The sequence below is a fragment of the Mycteria americana genome, chromosome 3, assembly GCF_035582795.1.
Source record: "Mycteria americana isolate JAX WOST 10 ecotype Jacksonville Zoo and Gardens chromosome 3, USCA_MyAme_1.0, whole genome shotgun sequence".
NCBI classification, from domain to species: domain Eukaryota; kingdom Metazoa; phylum Chordata; class Aves; order Ciconiiformes; family Ciconiidae; genus Mycteria; species Mycteria americana.
The window spans coordinates 85724053-85750573 of NC_134367.1; positions in this window are offsets into that span (position 1 = coordinate 85724053).

Consider the following 26521-nt stretch of genomic DNA (forward strand, 5'->3'; position numbering starts at 1 on the left):
GAGAAGGAGAGAGAGGGGGAGCCATGGCCGAGGGGGGCGAGGGCGAGGACGAGATCCAGTTCCTGCGAACTGTAAGCGCCGGGCTTGCCTCCCCCACCTCCGCGCTGGCGTGGGGCAGGGGGCCGGGGCCGTGCGGGCGAAGGGCTGCGGGGGGGCGACGCCTGGACCTTGCCCTGAGGAGAGCTGTGGGGAGGGGGGCACCGAGACTCCGTGTGCAGGGGAAGGGGGCGCCTGCCCGCGCGGGGGCGGGAGCCGGGAGGGGGCAGCGGGAGGCGGGTGCGCTCTGCCCCCGCCGCCCCGGGCGAGTCCTGTCAGGGAGGGCTCCGCAGCCCCAGCCCCTTTCCTCTCCACCTGGCAGCGTGTGCCCCCGTACCCGCGGACGGAGGGGCGATAACTAACCGCTCGGTCTGCTGGCCATGCCGGGATAAGCGGGAGGGGGGGAGCCGGCGGTGCCTGCCCGGGAGCGGGGCGGCTGCGGGGCGGGGAGACCCCGGGCAGGGTGAGGTGCGGGCAGCCGGGCGGGGGGCGAGCGGCGCGGGCAGGGCGCCCTCGCCGCCTCCCCCCAAGTACCTCTCCGCGCTGCCTTCCCACCCGCCGATGTGTTCGCGTACTGCAGATACTAACCAAGGAGCCCTCCCCAGCTTAAAAGCTGCAATCACACTCCTTTTGCAAAAATAGAATTGAAAAAAAATCACCTCTCCCACCCCACCCCCTCCCCACCAAGGTTCCCACTAACTTGCAGGCGTTCTCCTCGCTGAGCACAGACTAATACGGTTTTTTTTTTGGTGTGAGCATCCTTTCTTTACTTCTGTTTTCTTCAGTCCAAAGCATGTTAAGGCGCTAGAGCATTTCTTCCCTCAGTTTAATTAATACATCAGGACTGCTGCATTTTATGCTTATCTGGATTATTTTTCTTCAAGCAATGCTTTTATTTACCTTCTGGGCCATCTCCCAAGTGCTGTTTATATGCACGATCCTAGCAAGTTTTGCAGATGGCATATTTGAATGGTGATGTACACAAACCCTGTCACAGTTTGAAGAAAAATTGTTGAGGCATTTGATAAGTAGAGCTAAAAACACTGAGACTGTAGGGTAAAGCTTAGCTTTCTTTTTATTTAGTACAGTCTGATTTAGAAAATGTCCATGATCAAGGTCTTGTAAGAAAATACATTAAAAAAGGAGGGGAAAGCAAGCCACATAATGTATGTGAAAGCATATTCATATGCTGTTTGCAGCATTGTGAATCCTGGATCTCAGTCATCTTACGCTTATTTCAATCAGAAACCGTAAAATAATGGATATACATCCTATTATTCTTTTTTTTGTGTGAGAATTCTTAGAAAATCGGGTTTTACAGGGAATACAGCTGTTATGCAACACTGGCATGAAGATTGTCAACTTTCTTCCTCTCAGCTTTATGTGACTTCTATTGTAGTTTTGTCTAACACCTAAAGACAAAACAGAAAAATACTTCTTTGAAAGCTAATTTGTCATCTCAATTTATGAGAGTTTTATTATTAGTACTTCTCACTGGTAAACATTTTTGGAAGACTTGTACAATGGCAGTCTTGCTGCAGGTTTGAATGTTAAGCTTAGCTCATGGAAGGGCTGTTATCTGAATGCTTAATAGGGAAAGAGAAGCAGTGAGCATGCTAATACTGCTCTGCACATATACAGTAATGTTAAACTACAGCACCTGACAGCAGCAGCATGTTATGTAAAACAGCACTCCTGATAATGTGCGTCAGGCTTAATACAGATTTGGCAAACCCAGCCTTAGACAATACTTCAAAAATTTTTAGAATGTTGTACTGGTGGTAAAATGACCTTGAATGTGGTAAACTGAGGCACGGGGGAGGCTTTTTGTGTAGCGAAAGAAAAAAGGCCTGAGAAATATCCTTTTAATGTGAAGTTTTGAATCTCTAATCTGTAGTATGTAAGTAGTGACTTTTACTCCTCTTTTCTTTCCACTTTGTCAAAGTTATGAACATTACTTGGAAAAGTCAGTTGCTTTAAGACATATTCTTGATGTAGTCTTCCTTCTATCTGTTCTTAGAAAGCTTGGATTAGTATTCTCTTAAGCTATTAGATTTGTGTAACTTTCTGAATGGCATTGATAGAAAGCACTGGAAATTGGATGTTACCTGGTAATTGCTGCAGTTTCTCTTTTTAGTTATTTATTTTTTAAAATGGTAATTAGGGACAGATGGATTCATAAATGGTTTCGTAGATAAAATAGAACTTTTCAAAGAACACCTTATGCAAGCAAAAAAGCTTTCTGTGCTTTGAATACCTTAACGGTGACATCTGTAGGCCTACTACATGTAAACAATGCTTTTCATATTTTCTTCTTTTGATAGAACCTGATAAACTCCCTAAAATTGCAGGTTCTCTTTCTGATGTTTCAAAGTTACTGTAGCATCTTTAGAGTTTATCCTGGAATGTAAACACAATATATTATTTTTAATGTTTAAAGAGAAATATGAGATTTTATTCAATTAAAAAAATCCTTTACTTGCATTAAGCTATTAAACTGAGTTTGTATTTGCCATCTACATGTTGATTTGTAACTTCTTTTTCCTTTCCTCTTCACACATTCCTGTTTGCCTAATGATTCCTCTTCTTCGTTTGCTGCTTTTATTTTATTCTTATTTTTTTATAAGGTCATGCATTTCCTCCTACAAATTTGCTGCTAGGGTAGATTTCTCTTTGTTTTGGGAACAATTTGAGTTGGATACGTCACTTTGGAGAAGTGAACGTAACCTGTTAATGCCCTGGATTTCTGGAAGCATCAGTCCTTACATTGTTTGAGGTAACTTTGGACAGACTGGAATTCAGCTCTGTGCTGTTCAGTTATCCTCAAGGAAATCTTCCATAGTCCTGTGAATTACATGCTTCTCCACAGACAGGGGTCTCCCTCATTACTTTGCTGAATACTCCGGGTGGAGATGACCTTGTATTATGTGTAGCCTTTTTTAGGCTTGGATGTACATTTTCCTGACTTCTCCCACTGAATGCACACGTGCTGTGCAAGAGGAGTGAAGAGGAGCAAGTATCCTGCTCTTGCTTTTATTAGTTGTGTGTTTGGGGAAGACTTCTTCCCTGTAGAGGTGGGTGGTTTTTTTTTAATATTAGGAAAGAGAAAGATTTGTACAAAATAAACTTTCATTGTTTAGTCTTTACATTCAAGAGTCTAAAACATTTATAGTTAATATGAAAATGACCTGGGTTTGGGTTTTGTTTGTTTTGTTTGGTTGGTTTTTAGGATGTGTAATTTGACCAGAGTGAAAATAATTCAGAGTTCTAGGAGAGAACAGAGAATGTTTTTGCCTAAATACATAGTTCCTTCCATAATGCACGCATGCAAGGACTGTTTTTTGTGGTGCAGAACCCCCATAAGGAAAGGCCTTCGTGGGGAGTGGGGCGGTAAGCTGATGAGAGGATTAAAACAGTTGCAGTGTTTCAACAAAATACTGCTTGTGAGTATCCCTTATATTGGTTAAAGGTGTCCTGAATTTTGGGAGCAATATGTACCTAGGAGTGATGAGAAATGTGTAGTTCAGCTGTTTGATCTTGGGCTGTTCCTGATGCCAGTACGTATGGTTTTCTGGAGTTCTGGAGTCTCTTAAATTAGAGGCAGGTCGTCTTTTAGATGTTTATAGCAGGAGACACCACCAGGACACACTAAAGTAAGGCCGACAGGGTTATGGTCTTTCTCACTGTCCTCTGAGACAGTGAAGACTACCATGCCTGTCAGAAATCAGAAGCATAATCAGTGTGAGCAGCACATTTTCCCCAGGTCTGTTGGAGACATCGTCTCCTTTTCATCTCTTCTTTTTTTTTAAAGATTGGAATGCTGATGTTCCACTGTGTGCTCTCTTTTAATGCTTTTTTCATTTGTTTAATTAGCAACTTGCAGTAAAATAGGATCTTTTGCTTGTGTGAACATATTCTGGGTTGCCTTATTTTCTACATGGACTTAATTTTTCTGGGTGTGACTGTCAGAGAAAAGTGTAAGGGTACTTTCCAACACTGGAAAAGTACTTTTAGATGAAGTTAAACATTACTTAGGATTCATGTTTGACATGCAAAAGATTTTATTCACTCAGTGCTGGTATTAAATACTTCAGAAAGTAAAACAATGGAGTTGATGGCAGAGAATTTTTCTTCATTCTGAAATGAAGAATGTAATGTGGTCACATTTCAAGGACAGCAATTCTGTGATTCCAGAGTCAATTCTGTTCCAGATATTCCTCATTATGACAGCATTTAAACAATGAATGTCACTTTAAATCTGACTAAAAATCATATGCTTAGATGCCATCCTGAATGAAGATTCTGTGGAATTAGAGGACACAAAAAGAACCTGGAAAAACAAGATCTGAAGATTATTGTAAAATAAGTAACTAAACAAAAGAAGAATTGTTATGTGAATCTCTCAGTGAAATAGAATAGATATCCCCCCCCCCCCCCCCCCCCCCAACTCCTTGATGCTTTTCATATGCTGTTTATATGTAAAGGGGTTTATGAAAATATGTTAGACTCTGGTAGCTGCAATTGTCAAACATACAAACACAGCTGCCAGAATGCACTGAAGAAAATGCTCAAAAGCAATCTCGGATATTAGGAGCAATTTTAGAAGGAAAGAACACTGAAAAACACTTTGGCTAGCCTTTGTTTATTTTAAAAAGTATTTCTTGTACCTGTCAGTATGTGACTTCTGAAGATTCACCAGGGACTGGCACAAGAGACCACTGTTTAACAGCTCATGTGAGGGCTGGCGTGGCTGAGATTGCAGCATTTGTACCTTCCTCTCTAAGGCACTGCACTGCAGTACAGATACTGAATATGATCTCAAATTCTATTTTGGAATTGAGCTGGACAGGCTGTTTGTGGTGAACAGGTTTTAGCTAGGACACGTAGTCTGTTTCTTATTTAGGAATTACGGGTGAACATTTTATATATAAATTTTTTGATTCCCAAATTGTTTGACAAACATTTTATACCACCACTAAAATGATATTACTGGATAAAATCAGTTGTCTAGTCTGTGTACTATCTTGTCCAGTGTTCTGCATCTGGAAGTTGTCTTTATTGGATGTGTGAGAAGGAGGCTGAGGAAGCTCCGTAGCAAATAGTTGGTCCACCAGGGAAGTTTCGTGCTATTCCTGTGACTTGGTTGACTAATGTTCTGAGAGACAGAGAGCTGCTCTTCCTTTCAGCGTCTGAAGATGTCTTGATGCGTGGTGCTCTTTAGCATCGTGAAGGCCTGAGGAAAATCTGTTGCAGGAACTCAAGTTCTGGACAGACTGTAAAGAGGGAATTCCAGTTAATTTCTGACCTAAGATTTAGCATGGTCTCAAGGGCTATGTCTGCCTTTGACTTCTCTATTTGAATGCTGTATTATTACAGGCATATTGTAAAGGTGGTTTTCCTCTCATATAGCTGTGTGGAAAGTGCACAGGATGATTCTAATTCAGGAAAGTACACCAGTCTTTCTTGCACAGGGATAGGGATGTGTTGAAGTATTTCTCTGAATCAAGGTAAAAGATTGGAAACGGACTGTGTGGGGAAATACTGACTGGGCTGCATCCAGGAAGTACATGAATTAAACTGAAAATACAGAGATATTTTTCTTCTGATTTTTATACTTATGGTGCTTCATGTTAAAACCCTGAGTTAGTTTTGGGGTTGTTTTCTGAATTACATCTAGGTTTTTGTTTAAATTTCCTGAATTGACTGAAAAAGTGGACTTGGCTGTGTGTGGATGACAAAAAGTCAGAAACCGCATATGTATTCCTATACTTCCTAATAAAACTTAAGTGACATAAATTTGTTTTGTTTGGTGTCATGGTACTAGTGCGTAAATAACCTTTGAACTGTAGAATGAATACATTTTATCACGGTGAATGAAAGAATTTTAACTTTCTCTTACTGTGGTTGTTGTGATTTTAATTGTGATTGATGGAAGAAGTCAGCAATGTATTTTCTATATTGTGGCTATCTAAATCTTTTTTTTCTAATTTGTACACAAAAGGAGTAATATCTCTTCACTTATTAGCAAATACTTACTTGCAAACGCTATACAGAAGTCTCAGAATTGAGCTCTGCTTAATTGTAATAAATATGTACCACACATTTACTGCTACATATTAAGTGCTGATAAGAATAACTAAAATAAATATGTTAGTGAAATGAACAAAATATTTTTTTATAGCATCACTTTTAAAAAATAATTGCTTTTTGCATATGTCAATTTTAATGGATCTCATAGTCACTGCTGTGAAGTGCTGTTTAAGGTCTCAAGAGTGAAACTCTGATCCCTATGAAGGCAGAACTATTGATTTCAGTGTAACCAGGATTTCATATCCAGACTTTGTCTGCAGGCAGAATGGCTGGAAATGTCCACATAATAGCTGTTCCTGTGTAAATGCAGGTTTGTTTCTGAAAACTACTACGAAACTCTATGGGAAGATTCAGTCTTCTGGTTGGAATTGCTCCTAGCTATGACACTGTTAGGAGATTTTCTTTATGGCTTATGTGATGAATCCTTTAGTGCATCACTTCTGGGAAATTAAGCTCTATGAATTTCTGGAGATGGCTCTCCCTTTCATGGTACTAATGTACAAATAAAATCACAGCAATTTTCTGTTTGTATTTTATATTGGTGAGGAGCTTGATCTTTTATCCATCATCAGCAAGGATTTTGCTATTGATTGCGAGTGGACAGTTCCTCAAAAGAATAAATTCTCAAGACAAGTAATTGCTAAGGTTGAATGGGTAATGTTTTCCTGTTAATACCATTATAGACTTCATCTCTGAACAGAAGTGGTCTCCCCTTTTGTGAGGAAAGTTCTGTATCTCTTATGTGGGAACTTCTTATTGACATAAAAAGCTACCAGTGTAGTTTTGAGTTCTGCCTTGATGGAGCTACTTGGTTTGAATTTTCTGCTAGAGTGTTGAGCACAGGGGAATAGAGGCAGTAGCTAATGAAGTACATAATCTGAGCACCCTAATTTTCTTATATTTTGTCCAAATTCATGCATATGCATTATACAGATAGCTATTTCATTTGGTCTAACGTTTCCTATGTTGGTACATACTTGCATTCATGACATGAATTCTTGAAGTAATATTAATGTTATTCTGAAGTAGGAGGAAGAGGGTATGATTTTCCTGAAGAACAAGAAGTAAAAAAACCCCGAACCAAACTCGTAAAATGACTGGAAAAATAAAAGCCAGGGCAGACTTTTAGTGCTAGTATCTTGTTAGTGCTTTTTCTTATTTAGATTAAAAAGCTTTAGTAGACACTTCTATAAAATGTGGCAAATAAAATGATAAACACTTAAGAGTAATGCATTTTCTTTTAATGAAAGCTGAAGGGTGAATCCTGTTACTTTGTCCTTCAGACAGCTTGAAAACACCCATTTTAAACCTTACCTGTGGTCAGGTGGACATGAGAACAGAGCGCTTCAATTATTGACACAATTATACCCTGGAATTTCTCCCAATAGCAAAGTAAGAACAGCCTGGCATAATTTTCTGTTTCTAGTCCGTATTCTGCTTAAGATCTATACTATGTTTTGCAAGTGTATAGCATTTAAGCCATATCTGGCTGTGTTGTCTATACCACCCTGGGAATGGAAGGCCTCTTGAAGAGGCTGCCTGATGCATCTGAGTAAATGAGAAAAGGCACGAAAGAACTAGTTTAGATAACAGTTTAAGCCTTTTAAGGGCAACCAGAGTGATGTGGAGCTTACTGCAATATTCTGTGCCCATCAGGGGCACAGCAGTGGTATTTCTTTGTTCTCATTGTAACAAATAGAGCAATTTAAGGGCACCTACTGCCTGTGACATCATCACAGAAGAGGTCACCCCAGTTTCCTAACAAGGACTAGCAGGAACTCTCATGTGCTTTTACTGCAGTGTAGTTTTATGCTCTGCTCACTTGTTAATAAGCATGAGATTAATTAACGGTGTATTCTGTTATGAAAGAACTCTTGCTTTTCTTTGTCTTTTTTTACATAATAATGGTGGTGTAACTTGTCAGGTGAAGGTTTTAAACTCTTCAAATATGTTGCTACTTCTAGAGCCCAATAATATGTTACTCAGCTATTGATATGAACAGATGTATGAGGCATGTGCTGTAATTTAGTAGAAGCTTTGCTTAGCTTCTCAGAATTGCTTAATAAAAACAAACTAGTATCTATGTGCCTACTGTTTGGAAAGTGAAAGACATGACAGGTAAGGTGTCATAACATGAGCTGTATTAACTTATTTGATAGTTGTAATTTATGTTTAAATGTAATGCTATAAGGGTCAGTTTAACAGAAGTATTAATGTGTTTATAGGAGCACTCATACTAACAGCTACATTAAATTTTAAATAGAAAGGTGGGTTCACTTTTTCAGTGTTGTGGCATACTTCAATGTTTATCATAGTCAGGAATGACTTCCTTATAATTACCATGTGCTTGAAGAAAATTGGAAATATAATAGGTTACCTAGTAATGCAGTAGACGTCCCAGAGGGACTTTGGCAAAAGTTGACAAGGTATCATTCTGTAAGATACATGGATCAGTTAATTTTTAACATGCAAGACATTTTACTGCAGGACAGCTTTTTTGCTTTGTTTGGTTTTGTTCATATCCTGAACACTGTAGGATCACAGAGAAGGAGTAACAAGATCATTACATTTTGTGAAGCAGCTTCCCAGAGGATTTCAGAGTAATTAATGCTGTATAACAACGTACGTCTATTATCTGATTGTTTTTTACTTGACTGTGGGAAACAGTATCTGATGGATATTAGCTGGCAGAACCAAATGCTGAACACTGGCATGTCCTGTCTCCCTACCTCTGTGAAAACTTCTCTGGAATCCTGCTGTGAAAACTTGAGTGCACTGAATTTGAAGAATGTCCCTGCTTAAATCCTTCTTTCAAAGGAATGATGGAAGGAAACAACACAAAATTTGCATTGGCTGTTTGTGAGTTTTCCTGGGGATTGCCAGAAAGTGGAGTTGTATTAGTGGAATCAACCCCGAAATGGCAGTCTCTTACAGTTATATTTCTTCCTTCCAAACCAGGCAAAGCTGGAAAAAACAACTGCCTGGGCTTTGTGTGGGATGCCTTCTTTGGTTTCATAAAAGGAAAACGGGGAAAGAGGAACGTATCTTCCTTTGCTGAATATGCCAGATAATTTCCCTTGGTGTATGAGCATCTTCCCTTCCTGTGATGGCCAAGTAGAATTCCTTATATAGGAATTTAGGTGGAGGAATGAAAGGAATTTGAAGAGTGTTCAAAGTAAGCCTAGGTAATTGGATAGATCTGCTTAAGACTCAGTAAACTAGTGCACAGATGGATTCATTCACTGATAACTGATCCTCATTGTACATCAGGAATGTAGCCATGCTGAAAACATTTGAAAATCACGTATGGTGTGTTTATTTTCTAGTTGCAAAGTGGAATAATTTCATTAGAACTAGCTAAGCACAAGCTTGACGATTAAACCTCTCTGTACGGACCCATGACCTTCATCCTGAAGCACTCTTTGATAAAGCATTTGGTTCCAATGGTGATAGCAGCCACCTAAATACCTATACAGATGGATAAGAATCCTTTAGCGCTACAACAGTCATGAGAATGTTGTGTGGTTCCAACACTGAGGGTTAGACTGAAAATAAGCATCAGTCATTTTTTGACTATTTTCTGCATGTTTATGAAGTAGATTTTGCAATGCTAATGCATAGACAGGTATGTGCATTTACACAGTCTTGTTGCGAGTACCAGGGAGATGGAATGCATATCTTCTCTTCCATGCAACAGAAAAGTAAAAAAATTCACAATATGTGGTGCAGGGAAGTACTCGGTAAGAATGAAATGGGGATGGAGAGAACTTTCCTTCTGGTGTTACAGGTAATTTAATAGCCTTTCATTGCTAAAGAGTTGGATTAATCTTATTTTAAAAGCTTGTATTAAATAAATGTGGGTTTTGTTTTTTTTTTCTGCCCCAGTTGACACTTACGGAGTGCAAAGACTTGTCTCATGATTTGACCTGTACTAGCCAGTCCAGCAGACAGCAGAAGGAACCGCAGTATTGCATTAATGCAGACATGAAACGATTCATTCATGAGAACTATCATAGCAAGTATGGCTGAAGAGATCTAAATCTCCTAATGAAGGAACTGATAGAGATCAAAGTCTGTGCAAATAACACTGTGTAAATTTTGAGGGCCAGAAATGTTACGTAACATTGCTGAAGTGTGATTGCTGAGGCAAAGAATCCTTGAAGCAGTACCGTCACAGATCTAAACACGATGCTGGAATAGTAAGGATAACATGGATAAGAGTTGCATTTATTGGTGTGTACATAAGAGGTCTGCCTAATTTCTTGTAGTCTTAGAATTATGTAGCAAGTCCTCTAGAAAAGCTTGTGAGCAAAAAAGCACTAGTCTAATATTTAGTAATTGCAGGAGGGTGATAGCTACGTAGGTAAATCCAGAAGACTTCTCGAATGCCATATGTGTTCCATCACTGTTGACTGAATTTCTGTAGGGTAAGCTTGTGAATTAATGATTCACATGCTAAGATGTTTTTGAATAGGTCTTAGCATGATAGTCTGACTGCTTGGTCAGGTATGTCAGCCATTATTTACTCTTTAATCACTTTTAATATATCTAATTTAGTGAATATGCCTTTTAAAAGTTACTACTTTTGATACTGGTATTTTGATGGAAGAAGAGTCTTAAAGCTTACAAAAAGAAACGATTGCAAAAGAAATCATTAGTGAAGGCCTAATCTCCATTTTGAGCTGACCAGGGTTCTTGTAGAAACATCCTGTAAATTTTGTTTTGACATGAGGTTCTTCAAATCCTGTAGAAGAAATGCTGTTGCATGTTGGATAGTTTCAGAATATCACTTGCAATGTTATGCCTCCAAGTCCATTTCTGAAATCTGTTAGCAATATCTCATACAAGAAGGGTACTATATTTGTTCTGTATGCTATCTGCTGGTTCATTTGAAGTTGCTTTTCTTTTGTCTTTCAACCTCTGAGTCCAAAACTTTTTGTTTAATCTCTCTCACTCTTCCTTTTTATTGTCACAGCCATTGAGATCCCTGTCTTTTGGTATTGGGTTTGATTGCTCTTCCTGATTTGAATTTTGACAGAGTATCAACCTAAGCCTGTGGCAGAACTTGCTGGTGTCTTTAGTTATGAATTTAAGCATTCATTCAAATTGGTAGAAGGATATTTTCCTGAAGAGGGCTCTTAAATTTGGAATTTCTTTCTTTCTTTTTTCTTTTTAATTGCTCTCTTGATCTGACAAAGGTCAAGGTCTTTTTCTTTTTTCCTCTCTTAGAACAAGAAAATAAGCATATTAAAAATGTCACATCAAGTTTACTGAGTAGGAGAGAGGTTATCATGAGATATAATGTCAGTAATACATGTTTCTCCACATTGTTTGTATTCATGTATGATTAGTCTGCATTTTCTTTCTCCTTTTCCTTTGCATGCTTGACTTCTGGAAAGCTTCAGCTCATTGAGCTGAAGGACTCCAAAATCCTTAAGTTCAAATGAACAGAATTTGTCTAGAAAGGGAGAGGGATGGAATGTAGGAGGGAGGGATGGATGTCAAATCTCATAGTTGAGCTTTGTCATCCTCTTGAGAGACATAGCTTGTTGTCTGGCTTTTCTCTAAAATAAAATAGATGCTTTTGCATAGGAAGTGTAATATAACTCTGAGTTTAGGCACAAAAAGAAACACTTTCATTTTCCATGGAGTGGGAGGAGAAAAATGAGTAATTAGGTAGTGAGAATTAGATTTACATGTTCCTAAAGGTGAATAGAGGTATCTTTTTCTAGGTGAAATGTGTGACTCAATTCAATAAAAACTCTACACCTGCATTTTTAAATACTGAAATATTTACACCTATTTGTGGACTACAGCCAACTGAGAATGTGAGAATGTCGGTATTTTTTTTTTTTTTTTTTCTGATGCAGGAATTTTCATACCTGTTTTAATCTACTGAAAATTAAATGAATGTGGTTTAAAGATATATCAAGCTGCAATGTTGATATATGTTATTGATAATGTTACAGGCATCACTTTATTCTGAAGTAATGTAGTGCTTTTTTTATTTTGAGATTTCTAGTTGAATTCTAGCTTATAATTTGTATGTCAGCTGCAATTGCAGCTGAAGTCTCTGAATTTCTTTTTTCCTTTTACTATAAATCTGTTAGTGAAGCAGAATTATACACTTTCTGTTTTATCCCCATTTTTTATTCTGCTTTCTCTTCTACAGTTTATTTTTTACTTGACAGCTGCAAAGTTAAAAGAGCATCAGTGACAATATTCTTCCCTTCCAAACCAATTTGTTTTGGGGGTTGCCTCTCAGGCTTGGTAAATCACCTCTCTGCAGAAGTCCTGTGCCTGGCTTAAGGAATTGTTTACCCTGGCCCTCTGCACAGAGGTACCTTCTGCTGACTCTGAGAAAACCTCTAGGTGAGAGTTACTGTATCAGTTTTCTGAAGCTGTAATCCTGTAAAGTAATCCAATTACTATAGTGTGTGAGAAATGCTCAGCCTTCATAACTTGATGGGGGAGATTTGTTTCCATGCATGGCATTTGCATTTCTGTTTACATAGGAAGGCCCTGCTGCACTTTTTGATTTACTAACAGAATAAACTAACATGGGTCAGAACACACATTCAATGAAGGAATGAGTTTAATTGGGTGGTGAACTGTGTGGGAGTGTGAATGCTAACAAAATTACTTCTTCTTTATGTACCTATGTGAATTCCTATTGATGAGTGAGGTTTTTTATGATGATTTATGTCTGTTACAGAATTACAGTTTGACAATTGGAACCACATCTAGAACTTGGGAAGCGCACTTTGTTGTAGTAAGTTCTTATTCAAAAGTTATGGTTTGCTATTACCAGTTGTACCCTAGTAATTCATTTTACTGGGAGGGTCAGGGAAGCGATGAGCTCTGGGAGTGAAATGCGTTTGTAGCCTTATTGTGTACCTTTAAACAGAGTAATCAGCTGAAGAAAATCCTTATATTCCTTTCAAAATTTCTAGCTGGGATCTCATTTTCCCTGCCTGAGGAATAAATCATTTAAATGAAAGAAATACATAAAACAGGCAGGTTGGTATAACAGGTTGTTAAGGGTTATTTTATGAGCAAAAGGCTAGAAGAAAATACTTATAGTACAAATATATTTTTTTTGGCTAGAAGCCTAAAAACAAATCCTGTATTACAAAGGCTGCTTCAAGTAAAAACCTGGCTCTCTTACCTATTGCTTAAATTATATTGCAATCTGAATGTAAATTAATTGATTTTAGTATAATATCTAGCAGAATAATCTACTCTGCATCTGTTAGACAATTTATGAATCGATTTGCTGGTCCATGACTGCAAGGGTCTCTCTATGGCTATGTATGTTTTTTTATAAAGTCTGGTACTGTTCTCACTGACGTTAATGTCAAACCTCCTCTAGATTTTAACCAGAGCTGAATCCTACACTAATAGCATTGTGTGCTGTTGTATGTAACGGCCTAAATGTGTTGAATGCATATCCTTTTCTGTGCTCTTTGTCTGCCATTTTAAGCACAATTAATATTTATCTTGCTTATGCACCAAAAGTGTGTGACCTGGCTTTTAGACAATCAGTTTAAAAATGTGTATGCATTGCTAACTGTCCTTCAAAATATTGACATCTAATTACTGGTAAACTATTCCAACTTTGCTACACAGATATACCGTCTTGTCCAATTCCGCAAAGATGATAATCTGTCATATGTTCCTCTTTTCTGAGAATAAAGCTAAATTTTTCTTTTTGTACAAATCTCCCTAAAGTCTTTGTTAAGAAGCTAAATGTTGTTCTTGCACAGTAGCATTCGTAATTTTTGTTGAGTGTGCTTTAGCTGTGTCCAGCATAAATTTTATTATGTCAACCATGGAACCCAAAGTCAGCTCTAGTTTGGATTTGACATTATGTATAATTTACTGTTTATTTTAATTTTAATATTTTACTGTTTAATTTGCTCAGGAAGTCATATATGCTGTGGGGGAGTACTACTTTTTAGGTGCTTGATACATACAAAACACTTCTTTTTCCTATTTATTTCTTTTACTCTTTTAGTGTCATATTTTTCTTTATATCTTTTAAAAAAACAAAAAATCTTTTTTCCTGGTCTGTATTACAAGATTGGAGATCTCTCTTGTCTTGAAGCTTTTACTTTTAGGTGAGTACAATTGCTTTTTTTTAGTTATTGAAGAAAGTTTCAATTATACTTCAAAGTGAGAAACTGTCTTGTTACAAAGTTTCTGAAACATCTTAAGCTGTCCTGTGATTTTATTTGGTGTCTGCAAGCCTAAGTAAAGCCTGTTTCAGGAATATCAGCACTTCATGGAACTGAGCTCTCGCTATCCAGTGTTGCTCTTTCAGATTCCTGTGTTAACTATGGCAATGGTGAAATAGTGAAAATTATGCACACTTTCAGGTTCATTGTAGAGAGCAGGTAAATACTAAAATAGGTCTGCTATTTTTCTGAGTTTATCAGAATAATTTACCTTGCACTTGGAATGCAGCAGAATATATAATGAGAAAATATATAGGGATAGGAATATTGAGGCCTTTACCTTCTACTCACATTTTTCTACTCTGCCTAGTCTAGCACTTCAACTCCTGGCTTACAGTAAAACTTGAAAGGCTTAAATGGAAAGATCTGCAAGCAGTTTTTGGTTACACATGATTTTCATGGCAGTATCTGGTAACAGTCCTTTTCCAGCTTATTTCCTGCTGAAATAGTCTGTAAGTTTCTCCCCATACTTACTGAACTTTCCGTACACGGAACCAAACCTTCTGTGCACCCTTGCATATGTTTTATTCTACAGTAGTCATTGTTTTCCAGTTGTCCAGAGACTTCTCTATTATTGGAAATAAATTATTTCAAATGATGGCATGGTCTCATGACTATGTTTACTTAAAATGTTGTATAGCACTTGCTTTTTTTCCTTAAACACAGGAGTTAATTTGGATCAGAGTGAAGAAAGAAAATCACAGATATTGGTATTTGCTTGAAAATATACATTATTTTCTTTTCTCTCTGTTTTTCTTGCTGCTGATTCATGGTTGTTCTTGACCTTGTAGGGACTTACGTATGGGTTTTTTTTGTGTCTAAGCTAACCCATATCTGGAATTGAAACAAATTTTCAAACTTTAAATTCTTTCAAAAACACATCTCTCTTCCTTTATGAAGAGCTGGAGGGGTGAGTCCTAAATGGTCTTTTGTCTTGAAGAAGGTTATGAGAAAAATGGAAGAATGTATAAACAGCCTCTTGCCCTCTTTTAAAACTGACCTACTGGTATACATTGTTTTCTTCTCTTGGTCCGACTCTTGCTGAAGTTAAGTATTACTTAATGTAAAGTATTTCTAGAATTAATGTATTTCTTGATTTGGATTTAGTATTCTTTTAAAATATAATATATTTTCGTATTAAAGATTTTATACCCTAAAGAGGTGAGAGCATTGTAAAAATCTTAAACTCACTGTAGTTTTTGATTTAAAAAAAAATGGTTTATCACACTTTTTTTCTTTGGCTACAGATAAAGAATTATTTTGAAATATTTTAACATTGTAATATTTATTATAGGGGAGATGGAAACTGCTTTTATGTCTTACTTAATACTTTCTGTTTTCTAAGATTCTTGTGACTTTTTTGTTTGTTTTTTTTTTTTCAGTCAACTTTTGCTTTTTTTATTCAGGCAAGCAGGAGCCATACCTTTTCGTTGTCCTGTGAAATTCTGTTTGCTTTTCTTTTTTTTTTTTCCTCAAGGTGGAAAGCAAGCTCTAGTCTGTAATTTGTGTTCCTCAGTAAGGAGGTACAGTATAGTAAAATCATAAGTAAATATATTTTTTTAAGACTAGACATGTGTTGCTGAAAGCTGGAGTAATGTTTGGGTCAGAGAACAGAAAAGAATTTGATTGGACTTCGATACTTCTGATCTGGAAGGTAGCCTAAAACACCTTTTTCTTTCACTCCTTATGAGGCGAGGGAAACCATGTTGCAGAAGAGACTTCCATCACTCCACTCAATCTTGCAAGACAGAAAACAGATCAGAATTGGGCTACCCAGGTTTGGTGCTGACTTCCAGGAGAAATTCATTCCCCATTGGCTTTTCATTGTACTAGCTTCAAATTTCTCAGCAGCAAGAGAAAGCTGGTCTGGAATGGATTGTGTTTCTCCCATCACACCCTCTGGTCTATGGAAGGCAGTTCTGTCATCATACCTGACAATTTTTTAGCAGGTTCAGCTGGAAACGTGAACCTTTTACTTCAGTGCTACCAGAAGATTCAGAGTTCACACCTCCTGGTGGCCAAGGACTATCTCTTTCATTGGATGTATAAGAGAATTCAAATAAGAAAGTGTGGTCAGTCAGCAACGTTAGAATTCACTAGCTTTTGGTTATGTAACTTCTGTATTTTAAATAGTGTTCTTTTAATATCCTATCTAGAGATGATAGCTAGCTCTCTTAGCTGTTGTTTGCACGTTATATTTTCAGATTCAGTCATTTGTGCCAAGGATTGGATTTTTATATGCTGTATGTTCAGACAGTATTTAACAAGTAGTAGAGGCAAACAGAATACAAAAACCACTGCATCGTGATTAGCCCAATGCTGCAGAACATTAATAATTGCAGAGAGGAAGTCTTTGTAGCTGCAATATGCATATAGTCCTTCATGATCTTTTGAAATTCAGGGATGTGTCAACTGAAAGTATCATTGTAACAGATGCATCACAATGTGATGCTCATGAACTGACTCTGGAGGTTGAGAGAAGCTGCTGTTATGAGATTTGGAGATGATCCAGGGGACAAATGGAGTATTATTAAAGATTAGCTGGTAGAAGTATCATTCCTACCTGATTAGTCAACATGACATCTGTGAAACTGTGGTACAGCTTGCAGCGTGGAGGCCTCCTCTCCAGTATTGTTTTAAATTGAAGACTTTTCTTATGGAGAAGGACTATTTTTAGATTGTGCGGGTTTTTTTTTTTTTTTTGGTTTGGGGGGTTTTGGTTTTTTGTTTGTTTGGTTTTTTAACAGCATGTTAGGTTACTAAGGTTGCTTAAGGGAACTATCAAACCACTGAGCCTCTTGAAAGGTTTTCATAAACTCTTTTTTTCTTTTTTTTTTTTTCTTTTCTTTTTTTCCGTTCTTCAGACTTCGGACATTAGGAATTCTGTTGCCTTGTCCTGGTACATTTCAGTGCATTAGCTGCACAGCTCAGATGGCATGGTTTTCTTGGCAAACCAGGCTAAACAGAGGAGATGAATCATGCAATTTTTTAGTCTTGGAGCTTGCAAGATCAAGAATGAAAAGCTGATTTTTTTTTTTTTTTTCCCCCCTCCCTGGAAGAGAATTGTAAAACATGAGAAATGTAATGATTTATGACTGCTCCTAACTACTTCACTTGAATATGGATTGATTTTGAAACAACAAATATTCTGGTATTCATTTTCCTCTCTGGTTTAGCTTTTTCGTCAGATCAGGTGGAGGGAAACCTGATGGGAGGGCTTGCAAAAGATAGTGGAGTCCAGGCAACTGTGAAAAATTAAGTGCTACTTTGTTTAGCTACAGAGAGGTTGTAAAGATCGACCATGGAACAAGTATTACGGATTCAGGCTACTTGTTGCTTAAGGAATTTGGGATCTTTGAAATATTTAATCAGTTTAATCTTTAACTCTTCCCCCTCTATCCTGATCTTCGGTTAAGAGTCTCTGTAGAAAGCACCTCCATAAGTATTGGTGATTGAGTGAAGACAATGAGGGTTCTATCATAAAATATGTTTTTATTACTAGGGAGAGAGTGTGGTCTAGTTGACAGCACATTGGCTAAGGAGATGTGGCTTCTGATTTCTGGAAGTTCATCCTCTGAAGAGGAAGCTTAAGTACTATGTTGGAAAACCAAACAACCCTCAGATCCCTCTTTAGGTGTAAAAAAAACCCTCTCAGCTAAACTGAAGACGTATAATCACTGTATCTTCTGCTGCTGCTGCTAAAACTGGATTTGTTAAAATGTGAATTGGTTTGTGTATTCATACCCAGATTTCCATCTCTAATTTGAAGATGAAGTGATATTCCTCTTACTGTAAATTGCCTGGAGACTAATTGATCAAAAATGTAAAGTCCAAATTAATTATAACCATCGTTGTTTTCCTGCTGATTTTGGCTGCTCCTGGGCCCTGAGCAGGTGTTTTAATTGAACCAGGTTTTTCTTGGTGATTAATGCAGTCTGAATGGTTAAAATTATTAATGCAACACTTAGCTCTTTTTTGGATTTCTCACAGAATCATTGAGGTCGGAAGGGACCTCTCGAGATCATCTAGTCCATCTAGCTTTTGAACATCTCCACAGATGCAGAGTCCACGGCGTCTCAGGGCACTTTATTCCAGTGTTTGTCCACCTAGAGAGGAAAAATGATTTCTTGAGTTCAGCCTGTCTCACCTCAGGGCTTGTCAATAGTTTTAGAACCTCTGTTGGTCCAGGCAAAACAGCATGAACTGTCTATGACAGCATGAACTGAACTATATACCATGACTGCAGGATTTTGCCATAAAGAATAAAAGTACCCTTTGAGAAGAACTTAAATCTGAATGTGAACAACTTTTCTTTATTAAAATGGTCAGTGATTAGAGTACTCTTGCAGCATCTGAATTAAAAGTCAGTCAGTCAAAGTCTCCCTTATTCCAATTCTGGACATTTGGCAGTGAATTACAGGACCTTTTGACACATGCTTTTTTTTATTTTCCAGGAGCAACATGAGAAAGAAATACAAAAATTTATTTCTCATTAGAAAGCTACCTTCAGACCTCTTTGGGAACTCTGATGTTAAAGGATACGTTTTTCATTAATGTTTCTTTTTTTTTTCCTCTTCTAGTCTGGTTGTGCACATTCTTCATAGGGAAAGTAAAGCTCTATTATGCTCTTTTAAATTTAGAGAAAAGAATTTTTAAGAACAGTACCTAATTGCTATATAAATCACTTCAGAGGAGAGTTCAGTGTGAGGGGAAAAATGTTATATGAAAGATCCTTTAGATTCTATTGTATGTAAAATCTTTTGTCACTATCAGAGTGATTAAGATGCACAATTATTTTGATGGCCACAATTAACAAGAAAAGAATTTCTGCAAATCTCTGTAAATAAGAAGATATAAAACTTGAAATGTTAAAGTCAGCTTAGATTTGAGAGAAATAATTGCTGAAGTGCTTTTTGCAGAGAAATATTTGGGTCTTTTGATAGTTGCACAGAAATGTTACATCACTTTGCATTTGCAAAGCTGAATTTTCCTCCACTATGTGAATGGTGTAAGTCCAGCTGATGAGCTGTCACAATCTGACTTTTAACCTACAGACAGGAAAGTTTTACAGTTTGTTGTCTAAACCAAAGCCAATGTTCCACTCAATTCTTTCGTCAGTGCTTCCTGATTAAGGATGGGGTCCCTAAACTGTCAGACAAGCGATAACAAATCTGGCTGTATTTGGCACTCTTTTAGTGCTAGACATGATACTAAGACATTAACATCTTGATAAGATGTTTTAATGTTTCTTATGTGGTGCTCCCTTGGTGACAGCAACCAAGTGGTAGTGATGTGACGTGCTAGTGTAGCTAACCTGCCTGTGGTTTAACCCAAAAGTTACTTAGTTTTGCTCGAAGTGTAGTGTCTGTACTCACTTAAAATGGCACAAGTTGCCCATGATTTCTCCACCTTCATATCTCAGCTCTGTGAGAAGCATCCATAATGGGAGCTCTTAAAAAATCATGTTAGGGATGGTTACACGGTAAAGACTTGTATTTTTGCATCTAGCAATAGGTGCTGCAGTATTTAAGTGACTGACACAAAGAAACTGTTGATGACTGATGCTGGCAGAAAACACTAATTTTGATTGGAGGTCTATCTCGCCAAAAGAGCTCTGGCTTTGTTGGACTCTTGACTGCTTGTGTGGGTGTGTGTGTACAAGTATGGATGAAAGTACATGAATGTTTTTTCTGAGCGTTTTCCTGTGTTTAATGTCAATAGGAATCTACTGAAATAACTTAAACCATTGTCAGAGGTCCCAATCTGTAGTGAAGGATCTGCCCTGTGTACAGACTGGTACTTCTTGTCACCCTTTAGTTTGATAAGAGATAATCTATACATATGGAAAATACAATTTTCCATGTAACATTTGTATTTTAATTCTGAAAGACTTGTATTTACCTCTTACTTCCTTAACCTATGGGTTTGAAATAATGTAAGGTGCCTTAGATTAGTAGTGAAAGTATACCTGAAGGAAATGAATTTTGGGATAGAATTTGAAGAAAGAGAACCAATTACTATGTCTGTCTTGAAGAACTGGGTAAGATATTCTAGGTAGGTCTGAGGAGAGGGGAAGAATGGATGTCTTTGCTAGTGAGACAAAACCTGAGGAGCTACATTGTGTGTTCAGCTATCAGAGGAAAGAGCACAGCTGTTGGATACAAGAGGAAACAAGGGACAAAATTAATTATTATTATCGATTGTATTACATGGTGCCCAGAGGGCTCAGCTGAGGCGAGGGTGCCACTATGCTTCTGTACAAAAGCACAGTGCATCACAGTTCCTGCCTGAAAGAGCATAGACTCCACATAGGCAAGATGGAGAAACACTGATTTGAGATGAGGGGACAGGGAAATGAAGTAGTATGCCCGGGGACACAGAGGATGTCTTGGGGTCCATCTGGGCTCCTCTGGACTCATGATGACTTAGGATATAGAGACTTGCAGAGCTATGCCATTGAAGCTGAAGACATGAAATACAGACATTATGTGGGAGGATACTGGAAGTCAGTGCATAGATTCCAGGCCTAATGGACAGAAGACTGGGAAAAAAAAGGTGACTTCATTTGCAACTTATTCAATGGTCATTATCAGGAATATGTGAAAAAGTCTCTGTACAGAATGTATAGTACTGCTAATAATAGCGTAGTTGGAAAAAAACCATTGCAGTTATTGAATTAGAAGTTCTAAACTGTGGTTGCCTGGTTCATTTGAAATAGTGCCTGGTCTGTACTGGTAATATTTAATTTAAAATAGTATACATTAGGGTTCCTGTGTTCATGGTGTATCAGAATAAAAAGACTGGGAAGAAGTTCTTTTTGAGAAGCCATTCTTAAAGGAGAAAATGGCAGAGGGGACATAATAATTATTCTGAGTAACTGTATAGCCAAGTAATAACTATAAAACATGCATCCTGGAGACTTGAAAGCATTGGGTCTTCTTTTACTGAGTGGTGTGGTAGCATACACATCCTCACATAAAATAATATTTGAGTAGAATGTTTAGTTAAAAGTGAGTGGAAACAGCAACTAATTTGTCCATTGAACTGTCCCAAGTTTCAAGTGTTAATGGATAAGCTATAAGTCTGCTCCAGCCATGTATTGCAAACTCTGAAGGGAAGCTTTGCATCCATATAATCGTTATGGATGTACATGCCATACATTATTTGTTTTGATTCCAAATAGTTCTCAATGTCAGTTAGAAGAAGGAAGCTAGGCTAGTAAGGTGTGTGGGTGTTTTTGGTTTTGGTTTTTTTTTATTTTTTTGGTCTGTAGTAGTGGTTGGCCTAAGTTAGAATTTCCTGAAGTGCCTAAAAAAAGTTGGAATTAGAGTTGAATACATATAGGAATTCTCAGAGAATGTTTCCAAGGAGATGCAAGTTGACTTTGGAGGTAATTTTTAATTCTTGTATTTGTTTCTTCTGTGCACCTACAAAATGTGTTTTGTTTCATGTACGTTGATTTGTTTTGTCATTCTCTGTTGCATATGTACTGATATTATAGGTGGTCAGTGGGCCTTTTATTTGGGCTTAAAAGTGGGCTCATTTAAATGTTATTTCTTCACAGCTATATTATATAAATACAAGATACCTTCTGGATGAGGAGTCAAAGCACAGTGCAATTTGCTATGACAGAGTATGACCATCCTTAGTCATGAAGATGGATGCAATGAGAAAGAAGGGTCCTTAGCGCTAGCATAATTTAAACTCTTAATTTGCACTCTAAAATCCTAAATTGTAGTTAGCTATTGGATTATCTCCCTGAACTTCAGTATATTATGGTTATTCTAGGAAATTTTGGATGAAATATTTTGAGTGAGGGTAATTTATTCTTAGAATCTGTTTGTTCTGTTAGAAATGTCTATTCTGTGGAAACAGTGAGAATTCAGTTTTGGGTGGGTTTGGTTTTTTTTTTTTTGTTACATATCATGATTTACTTGTACAGGCGAAAATAATGAGAGCAATGAATTAATAAGACCTTACAGTTTTTTTTATTTTGTGTTCTGGTAGATCAGTGAATTTGTAGCTGGAAACTTGAGTAAGAAAAACATTTGATAATTTCACCCAATGGAATTTTTTTCTTTGCGGAAGCTATCTTTAGTAAGCTTTGCATAGGTCAAGATTTTCTGGTTTTGTTTCAGTACAGTAAAAGAATGATTTTTCTAGCTATATATTCTATCTTTCTTTTCCTAGTCAAGTTAGTACATAGATGTCTTGTCAGATATTACTAGGTTGGGAGAAGAATGAAAGATTATTTTATGGTTGTGGTTAAGTCCCAGTGAGAACCAAGACTGGCGTTTTCCCTGGATTTAATGACTCACCTGAAATTTGAATGCAGATCTGTACTGGTGAATAAAAAAGGCAAATAGAAGCAAAGATATGCAACCTGTAATACAGTGTTTCTAAAAAGAGTAGAAATACCATGCGAAGATGGAATCTGAAGATTTAAGCAAAACAGCGATGTCACTCAGCATGAAGTACCAACTGTTTTCAGCTTATTTAGTATGCAAGAGCATACTTACAGATGACTCACAGTTAAAATGCCTTACATAAGATTGCCCAAGTATTTAGTTCACTTCAGGTGATGGAAAGACACTGTAAAAATAGTAATAAAAACTGTATCCAGTTGCTGTTATGGGTTTATAGATTTTTTTTTTTTTTTCCATCAGGCCCTGTGTTATATTTATGGATATATACTTCCCCCTGCTCCCTGTAGTCTTAAAATATGCAAATAATGCTTTAAAAGGAATAGTTAAAAGAAATTATGTGAGACTACTAAATTTATGATTTAATGTCAGAGGTTTACTTTACTCAGGAAATACAAATTCCAGGCTAAAGCAGTGCTTGCTGTCTCAAAAGAAAGGCTATTCTAAGACTTCAGCTCTTGCTAACATAATGTGTTTTAAAAATCTGTGTATCTTCTACTGTATTCTGCATCAGTGCTCCCAGTGAAGTAAGCTAGACTGCTTTTATCCTCAGTTGTAGTGCTCTTATGTGTAGTATTTATTTATTTACTATAGATTACATAAGAACATAAAAATAACTGAAGGAATAACTGAAGACCAAGGGGTCCATTTAGCTCAATATTGTATCTCCAGTAGCGGTCAATAACACCAAGGGAAGAGGACGAGAATATAATTTCTCTGCCTCTGCTGTGTGCTGTCAGTCTGTAGTGATTTGTGACTTGGGGGAATTAGACTCAGGCCCGGTGACACTGAATTTGGTAGCAAATTGAGTTCCGCAGCTGAAGTGGATGTTGCATGGGGAAGTGCTGCCTTCTGTTTGTTTTGAAGCTGCTGTGTGCAACTTTTAATTGATGATCCGTAGTTCTGGTATTGGAAAGGGCAGTGAATCATAACTGAAAATATTACGGCATGTATTTGCAACTGTTGTAATAATTTTTTTCTGTAGTCTTATACAAAAGGTTCAGTATTAAAAAAAAAGGAAGTGGTTTAGATTAAAAAAGTAAATTTTTCTTTTTTCGTTTTTTAAATCTGTTATGCAGCTTTACAACAGACGCAACTTTTGAAAAGAAGGTTTTTGAGAAGTAACTAGGATTCTTTGTGTATTTTTTTTCTACAGTTTCACATTCCCCATCCACTCTTCCCTTTTTGTGGTTCTTAATTTGCGCTTCTGTGGAAGGATTTGCAATTGTGGATTTCCTGGCTTTTATAATCATGGGTCCAAACACTTGCATCTGCAAGTAGCCTTCATTCTGGAGGCTTCCTGACCCTTCGTAGCAGCAGCAGCCTGTTTGTCTCTAGTTGTGGCTATTGGGGAAGCTGCTTGGGGAATTAGAAATATTGCTAAACATGCTTATGATTTTCACCTGAAAGGAAATCAATGCTACTTGCTTATTGTGTTTTCATCACTATGTTGAAATCTTTTCCCTCATGGATGCGTTGCTACACAGTTTTGTCTTTGCATCCTGACTGGGGTTTGTGTGGCTGGGCTCAGCGTTGGGAAGCCCACAGAAGCATTGCTGGAGGGTGCACAGAGAGGGTCACGGTGGCCCTGCCCAGCAGGCTGCTGCTGCCTGGGCAGAGAAATCCAACGTCTGTGGTAATGGACGCACTGGATCCTTCTCAGCTGAAGGCAGCTGACAAGGTGGGGGGTGAGGGTCAGTGTGCCTTAAGTAAATAATATGGACTAAGTACTGATGTGTTTTGTTGGGGCTCTAGTTTCTGACCCTCTCCTTTGCCCCTTCGTAATGTTGCTGCTCTCGTATATTTGAGAGTGAGATGTGGTTGAGTTGTAGCTGAAGAAACCTTCTGGAGTTGTGGTGTGCAGATCTTTTTGGCAGGACAGCCTAAGAAGTCAACAGCAACTGTGATCAGATAGTCACGGACAACTCCGTAGCCTGACGGACATACAAGGTGTGATCTTCCACGGCTGCACAGGCTGCCTATTTTCCAGTGCAGGAGAAGAGATCCATCCCCTGGCATATCTGTGTTGTGAGGACTGGCAGGATGAGAAGGGATTCAAACCCTGGCCTTCATGTACGTGTAGGTGAGCAAAGCAAATAGGGAACAGGCGGTGTGTTGTGCAGTGCTGTGAGGGGACAGGCAGTCTGTGGTAGCCGTGGCTAAGTGCTCACCCTTTAATCAGGGTGGAGGACAAACTTACAGTCTAAATGTTTTATTGGTAAGGCAGTAAAATCTCTTATGCATCGTGTCTAGATTTGTTTTGCGGTAATGGTGCTTAGCAGTTACAGGTGTCTTGTCTTTGTCTGAGTGCTGGAAAGTATTTACTAGTAAGTGCCAGCGTTCAAACAGTAAATCTTAGAGGTGGAAAATACTTTTTCTTATTCCAGTAGTTACAATTAAAAAAAAAAAAGGCAGTATGGGTATTTTTAATTTGATTCTTATTGTGAAGAGTAAGTCGAACTGTAAAGTGGATTTTTTTTACCTATGAAAGGCTGCTGAGTTGATTAATATTAAAAGTGGGCTGATCTTGAATTTGACAATAATAAGAAATAAGAATTCCATTAAAACTAAAAATTAATAGTTGTTGTCGGTCCATATGCTTAAAATTAATTATGATAATAAGCTAACTGCCTCCCAGTCAAATATTCAAATGTAGGCTCTTCTTGAAGCTCCCAATCTGAGGTTAGAAAGACAATAAGATGAAGGGAATTTCCTCAGGCAGCAAAGAAGCCAGCGTTGCACCTGCTACTGCTCACTTTCCAAACAGGCAGCAGACATGGTTTATAACATACCCTGTAAAGATTTAGGAAAGAGAGAAAACAACAGCTGCTTTTGTTGGTAGCTGTGCACTGCAAATGACAGCGTCTGTAAGTACAAGGATGCACTGTGTGGTAGCCAAGCGGTGAGCAGCTCTGGGCTTCTGATGTTCCGAAATGGAGGTCACTAATTCCCACCTTTCAGTGATGGCACATAACGCTTGGACATCCTGAGGGAGAGAATTGAAAAATGCAAGGTTGGCTAAAAATACTGTTAATTTCAGGTGGAAAAATTGTAAGCTTTTAGGTTTCCATTTAGTTGTGACTTTAAGAAAGGCATGTTTTTAAAGTTTGGTAATAGATCCTTTTTCTTATATAAGATTTAAGATTAAAATTCTTCAGAGCACCTCCATTCCATTTTCAAAAGCAGTATATACTGAAAAGAACATAATAGTTCATTGAAATTTAGGGGCAACGAAAAGCATACATTATCTTTAATTATTAAGATATAAGTATATGAGCAGAACAGTCTTCAACTTTGGCCTTGAGGGTGATATTGTCATTTTGAGCTTTTGGGTTTAAAAAACAAACAAACAAACAAACAAACAAAAAAAAACCAAAAAAACCCCAGAAAAACCCTACTTCTTCCTGCCCCAACAAAATGAAAATTATCATTATCTTTGTCATTATCATATGTGGAAATTCACAATACAAATAGGTCCAATAATAACATTTTACACACACACATCTGAGAACCCCCACTTTTTTTTTTTAACCACTGGGCTGTGTATTTGTTTTACATGGGATGCATGTGTCCCTGAGGGATCATGAGTACTCCCCCCCTTCCCCCCCCCCCCCCCCCCCCCGATACTCTTCGCATCCTTAGGCTAATAGGGAGAATGATGCATTTACATTACTGCTCCATTTAAACAATAACTGTTGATAAGAAATAAATACTTCATTCCCAAATAGTGTCTGC